The sequence below is a fragment of the Chinchilla lanigera genome, unplaced genomic scaffold, assembly GCF_000276665.1.
Source record: "Chinchilla lanigera isolate Chin_1 unplaced genomic scaffold, ChiLan1.0 scaffold00008, whole genome shotgun sequence".
Classification (NCBI taxonomy): domain Eukaryota; kingdom Metazoa; phylum Chordata; class Mammalia; order Rodentia; family Chinchillidae; genus Chinchilla; species Chinchilla lanigera.
The window spans coordinates 14834199-14841813 of NW_004955409.1; the positions used below are offsets into that span (position 1 = coordinate 14834199).

Genomic DNA, 7615 nt, shown 5'->3' on the forward strand with positions numbered 1-7615 from the left:
ATATATATATATATATTTTACTAATACATAAAATAGAAATCATGTATATTAATGGGGTACCATGTGATATATATATATTACATATATTTTATATATATTGCATATATATATATAAAACACTATTTAAATCAAGTTAAATATATGCATATCCTCAAACATCATGTCTTGATGGTAAAACCTTCCAAGATCCTTTCTTCTAGCTCCTGAAATATACAATAGATTATTGTTACCTGTAGTCACTCTACTCTATAGCAAAACAGTGGACATACTTGCTTCTGTCTGTAATGAGCCCTATCCCACCCGCTTTTGGTAAATGTTATGGAGTTCTCAAGAAGTGTTTTACTATCCTGTTGAGTTTCCACATTTTGTGATTTTCTTGGTCATTTCTCCCTATATCATACAACTTATTCTACTATTACCTATTACCTTTAAGCTCATGGCTGTGTCAGCCATTTGGTCATGTTCATGTTTTCATTTGGCTTATTATAAAGCACATATATTCCTGGATCTATGCTTTCATTGACACCAAAACTTACCAGTGGTTTTACAGGTCATTTTCTTTATTTCTACCTTATAAATTCTCCATCAATATTTAATCTAATAATATCAACTAATGAACATTACTCATAGTATTTCATCAGAGTTTCAAAGCAGTGATTTTCTTTTGTGGTTTATCTGATGTCTCTAATTAATAACTATCATTATGTAAGAAAACTAAAAATTACTAACCAACTTTCAATACAAACTAAATAACTTAAGATAGAGTTGATTCTACTAACTTTGATTGGTATCACAGTAGATATATGTTTTGAAATATTTGATGTGTTTTAATACTTTGTACTTATATTTCTTTTCAATGCTGCAATTATTGAAAGACAAATCAGTTGGAGTCCCTTCAGCCAACTCATGTGCTTTCTGGCACATGTTCAGGCCTTATCAGGGTCTTGGCCTAGCCTTATTCTCCTAAATGAGTGGCTGGAAAATGGCTTAAATAAAAGAGACCAGTATAATGATTTTGGGGGCTCCAGGAAGGTCAAAACTCTCTTTTTCAGGGGGTAGACACTCACTGGGAGTAGAGATTCTGTGGGAGTTGAGATAAAGAATTTCTCCAGACAACCTGTATTTATTTGGTTTTCAAACAAAGGAAGAGGGTAGGAACTGAGCAGGACCTTGAGAAATTAGTTCAAAGACTTCTCCAAGCAATAAATCTTGCCATTTAAGAGAACTACTTGATCTCTAGGGTTGGCAGCCTTATTTCTCTGGAACAGCGAGTGTCAGCAGCCAGTGTCCTTGCTGATTCAGCTGTAGGGTTATCTTGACTTCATAGTACTGTAAGTAGGACCTTTTCCAACACAGCCAGAGGTCCCTCATGGTCAGCAATTTAACCCTTACATAGCCTAGTGTCCAACAGGGGATCACCTCTTAGATATTCTCCCATAGTCCAGAAGTCAGCACTTTATCCAGTGGACTCAAGTTTCTTTAAGTGGGAATTAGTATTTGGTTAACACAGCCTTGGTGCTAGAGGTCAAGTTTTGATTTTTAAATAAAGTCTCACTTCAGACTTTCTAACTCATATATATGAACTAGTATATAGTCTCAGCTACTAGTTTTGATCTTTGGTAGTCTCTTTATCTTGTGCTCTTCAGATAGAGAAGAGTCTTTATTACAATTATAATATCCAAAACAACTACATTGGGAAGCAATTCCTGTTACTGGTTTAGGCTTCTCTATGGTTCATCAGCCACAGGACTAATCTAATTTTAGAAAGAGCTTTTAAAATAATCAGTGAGTTCAGTTGCAAAGAGGACAAATGTATGCCTAGTCAAAAGGGTGCAAGCCAGACTTTTATATGTAGGGATTATAAACACTTTCATGTATATGTCATGTAATGTTATCAAATTGTATATCATCATATGTTATCAAATTGTTTTGTGAACATCTGCAAATGATTTTTCAGTGGAAGCAGATATATAGTGTTCTTTTTGAAATCCCTTTATACACTTAATGTTGGTATACTTCGCAACACATTTTCTTATACTTCCCTTAACATTTTCTTACATCTTCAAGTTAAATATAGACATAAGTCCCCCTGGTTGTCTGGACAAATATAAATGCCAAGACAAAAATAAGAGAATGCACAGTCTCAGCAGACTAAATTAGATCTGACTGAAAATGAAAATCTATTTGTAAATTCTGATACTTAGAACTGCAGTGCCTATGAACTGTCCCTACTCAGGAGACAATGCCGGGTTATCCTGATTTAGTAAATACAAAAACTCATCAAAAGCTAAGCAAGTGTAGGTTCTGTTCCTGATGTGCCATTTATTCTCTTCATTGTCTTTGAAACAGCCAACCTGTGATCATCTCTTTTGCTGGAAGGTATATAATAGTGGTAGGGACCTATACTACAGGCACTCCTTAAGATTCTAACAATGCTCATTAAAATAGATTCATTGCCTGCTTGCAATTTTAAAACACTCTCTTGGTCTAAAAGAATAGAGAAGAATGATGCTTATATGTATTGTGCCTATTGATGAGCGAGCATTAATCTCATTGAATGGATATAATTTTGCGTAAATAGTAGCAGACAAAATTATATTTGCATATTGAAACAGAAATTTTTTAATTAACTTTATAGCTGTAAGAAATAGATATCCACATAGAAATGATAAAGCTTACCTTGGTTTTCCCAGTACTCCAGGATTTGTGATGGAGCTATGATATCTCAATCTAGTGAAGACTAGCCAGTGGGAAGACAGCCAGCTGCATTTCATGCAACTTTGTTCCATTATATTATGGACCAGCTCCAGCTGGAATAATTAGTAAGAAATATGTCTAAATAATGAACACATACCTTTGGTTTCAATGATGTACTAAGATTTGCTCTCTTGGAGAAATGTGAACCTATCAGCACATGCTGTAATCCTATGGATGATAAAAAGTGTCAAATTTGTTAAATATTAAAATCCTGAATGACTAATTCCTAGTTAGGTGATTTACAGACTGTGATTTCATAAACTATGAATGCTGACATCATGACAACAAATAAGGAAACTGCTTTTTCTTTTGAAGTTTTCAGAGCAATACGACATGACATATAGAGTATATGTGTGGTAAAAGCTACTCTGTTGAAACGCTTTTTGTGATAACTATGTTTTCCCATATTTCATTGTAGGCTTGACATAGGTGATTTGTAAGATTTGTATTTTGCCAAATCACATATACGTTGCTCTTGTGGAAATATTTGCTCAACTGGACTGAGTAACAGTTCAAGTGCTGTGATTATTTTTTCTAATTTAAGAGTATCTTTTAAATATGTCCTTTCTTGGTAAATTCAAAAAGGAAAGTTTTCTTATGTTTTCTTGAAGCAGCTTTGCTATAGCAACTGTCACAGTGGAAAGGCTTTATAAATAAACATATTTACCAACCCTAGATTATTAGGATGATTCCTTTCTAATGAGAAATTCCAGCTTGAAGAATTAGGGTCCATATTGTTCCAGTAACAGCTTTATGGTGAACGAATTTGCCCTTTGCTCAGAATTTTATTAAGGGGATATTAGCTCAGGGAACAAGTTGCAACACATATATTAGAGTTGGTAAGGAGGGAGAACTACCTCAGTCTACTCCATGGAATTCAAAAAAATTATATACAGGAGGAGATCTACTGAAAAGATGCTTGTAGTTGGATGTTGATGGAGAAGTTGGAGACTTCCAATTGACCTAACAAGTTTCCTGTCCATTTGCCTAATTTTCATCTCCACTCCTGCCAGCTGCTTCCTGTTTCACATATAGAACATTTTGGGTAATACTTAACCGACAGGAAAAGAACACAGAATAGTATATTATGCCTTATCTCTACTTAAAGAAATGTTACCAGAAAAGTAATATCCAAAATGAATTACCATAAATGATATTTTCCTTTGATTTGCACTAACAATTCAGACACAGTGTTTAAGAATTATGTTAAATTTTAGAAGCTTTGATCTATAAGTTTTATGGCCTCCCAAATTAGCATACATCTGAAATTATAAATCTGGTAACATTTTTAGGTGAAAGACAGTCACAAACTAAAGGTAATATTTAGACAAAGTAGTTATAAAGTCAAAAGCATACTAAAATATTGGTAATTCTATACTCCTGTATTTACTCTCAGGTTTGAATTTTAATGCCATGGTGCATTAACTGAAGCATGTCTTATTCCTAGAAAATAAAGTCAGTTTTTAAACCTGTTAAACTGAATCACAGATGGAATCAATGAATTATCCTACACTGTTACTACGTGAATTGGTAGTAATGAGTGACTGACCTTTTACCTGAGTCTGTATATTAAAAGTCTTAATGTTGCAAAAAATCTCAAGATTACTCAAATCCTGTTCTCAGCGAAAAGTTATTAATGGTTGCTTATTTTGTGAAACACGAATGACCTGTGAAAAAATGACTTAAGTGCACCTGAATCCTTTTATTTTTCTGACATCACATATACTGAAAGGGAATATAAAGTCAGTGTTTGTTTCCTGTAGCAATAGTGATTTAACCTAGGGAGGGCTGGGATACACTCCCAGCCCTTTTAGTTCTTATTTTGAGATGGGGTTCCTCTAAGTTGCACAGGCTAGCCTGACAGGGGAGACCCTCACCTTGTCCCCAGAAGTAGCTGAGATGAAAAAGTCAGCGTTTTAAATTTCTAATTTTGGTGAAATTCATATGCATTTCTTTTTCAATTCTTTATAAAAATTTCTAATGCCCAGCTCTCCAAACTAAAAGTTAAAATTTTATACAAATAACTTTTGAAAATATTATTTGTCCTTTATACTCAGGCTTGTGTTCTTAAAAATTCACCACTTTCTTTCATTACTTCAAAATTATTTGGGGTAGTTATGTAAATATGACACAATTATTAACACATTGTGTACAAATAGGAAAAAAATCTATTCCAGTTATGTACCAAATATGTGGAGACAACTTGCAAAACTGCAATTATGTTCTAAATCTTTAATATATTCAATAACATTGACTTCCAAAGAAATTAGGAAAAGTAGTGTGAAATAAATTTTCAGCTACTAATGAACAGAAGTTTAGAAGATTAGATAAAGCAATTTCTTTTGGAAAATACCTCTAAAATTATATTTACCATCCCTGCCACTTAGAATGCAAATGAGTTTACACTTTCGGCAAAGCAACTTGCAAGTGTGTGTCTAAGGTAATAATGATTTCTATTGAGTGATCCCCAGCCTATCACACGTGCTGTGAATTACTCAGGTACATTAGACAGTTAGTAACAACTACTACTCACAGAGAACATACCATGAAGCTAGTTCTTTTGCATTTTTTGTGCTAAAAAATTGAGGCTATGGGGAATAAGTAAAATTGCTCATAACCATGAAGGTAAGAACAGGAGATAGGATAACATGATTTGAAAAGAAAGTTGTGTGATCTAAACTTGGATGATTTAATTTATGAGGTGGATTTATAGATGGAATCAAAACATTTTCCACTGCAATATTGACAAATGTCTTTCTAAACGCTTTCTTCTAGATTATCTGAAGGAATGTAACTTTATCCATCAGGTGCAACTTGAAAATAGAAAGATAGTGATCAAATTATGATTACTGTGGAGTGAGTTTCAGGAAAAGTAAAACCTTGCATAGAGATTTCTGTGAAATTCGGTTAAAGGTGATACACAGCAATCCGTTTCTTTCTTTGGCTGTTTGAATGACTTTTTCCAGGGGCCTTGCACATTGTACTTAAACTTTTAATCAAATGTTCCACAGAACATATCCTATGCATTAGTAATGACAAAATTAAACCAAATATTTAATTATTATCTTTAATTATTTCTGGGAAAATGTTACAAAGTATAATTTTAGGTGATCGTATAAAACCCATATATATTTAAAATCTATTCTGGGTGACTTTAATGAAGAAAAGATCCAGAAACATTTTAACGCAAAAGTATTACACATGTTTATTGAAATAATTCAAAGATTAAGGAAAAATTGATTAAATTTTGTGTAGTCTATACAATGAGATTCTCATTACAGGTCTTCTTTGTAAATATTGCATTAATTTTATTAAATATTACATAGTTTAAAAGGTAGAATTAAATGTTACTAGTCCACTTATCATATCTTGATTTTGGTGATAAAATATTATTAGAAAGCATACTGTGTTTTAAAACATTACTGGGCATGCATAAAAGCACTCTCCAAATGCCTATAGCTTTGGAGAGTGAGAAACAACATTTTCTGTAGATTAGTCTAAAGAAACTAATTTCAGTTTTTCACTTGATACTTATAAGGTATAAATGACTTGCTTGAGTTATGAACTGAAATGTATATTGCACAAGTTAAAAGTCTTGGAAATAATTTTATTATTGCTTATATTCTGCATCTTAACTGAGGATCAAGATACTTTTTAAAAATTCCTTACATGCTTTTGATATTACTTAATAGATATAATTACTTTTAATGTTAACCTTAAAAATATCTAACTAGCCTGTCAAAGTGAAAATAATCTCAGATCGTGTTGTCTGAAATTAACCATATTTTAACTTACCTATGATGATAATAATACGCTTATGAAATACTATTATTGAAGCGAATGAATGAACCCTATCAGCCATAAATCATTATGCTAAAATACCAAACCTTTTCTCTGAGTTTTGTTCATTATTTTTCCATTTTCTGACTTGAGTCATAATTTTGGGCATATACTGTGACTGCTCATATTTTAAGTTCACTGAGCACATGATTACCATCCCATTAATGTTCATATTGTCTTCAGAAAGACTCCTGAAAAGCATATTTAAATAATAGATCATCTTAATAAGTGTTTGCTACAAGATAATGGAAAGAATAAATGATCTTCACCTTCTGTTTGTGTTTGTTGTGCTAGCTTCTGAGACTAGAAACCATAACACGTATGACTGGTATGTTGGGTTCATTCTGTAACAAAGTCAGCGTTGTTAATATAAATACGGGACAATTAAGCAAAACTTGGAAAAAAGTATACTAGATTCATATGAAAGTTCTTGGCATGAGGAACTATTGGAAGGAGAGAGGAATTTATGGTAGATAGTTCAAAGAAGGAGATGTTCTTGAGTGGTAACAGATTGCTGGAGACTCCATAGATAAATAGTGTGGCTTGTCTGAGATTCTAGACAATGTCATTATCGAAAATGGAAGAACAACGTATTTACTGAATGAAAAGTGGTTGTTACCAGCAAAGTGCGAGAACCCTGTCACTATTCCGTGGCCAAATGCGGTAACTTTTGTGTGTGGGATCTTTCTTGATAGTAACTATTAGGGTTTTCTTCAAAATTCATCATAGCTCTAAGATCTTTGCCTCTAAATCATGTTTCTCATGAAGTAATCATGGCATATACAAAAAGTAATAATTGTCCAGAGGCAATGCCTACTGATCACATATGTGTTTTATCCTGCTTGTGTCCCTGTGGAAAAAAAGAAATCATTATTTAACTATGGCTGTTTACCCGGATCTCTAGTTCACTGCAAAGGAAACTAAACAAAAGAACCAAACTAGAGGGGCTGGGGATTTAGCTCAGCGACAAAAGCGCCTGCTTGGCAAGCGCAAGGTCATGAGTTCGGTTCCCGGTACC

At 33.2% G+C, this 7615-nt stretch overlaps 1 protein-coding gene across 1 annotated transcript in view; it reads left to right on the forward strand.

The window, feature by feature from the left end:
- Positions 1-7615, forward strand: part of Mdga2 (MAM domain containing glycosylphosphatidylinositol anchor 2) — a 765137-nt gene that overhangs the window by 149947 nt on the left and 607575 nt on the right. The gene's annotated exons all lie outside the window — the stretch shown is intronic.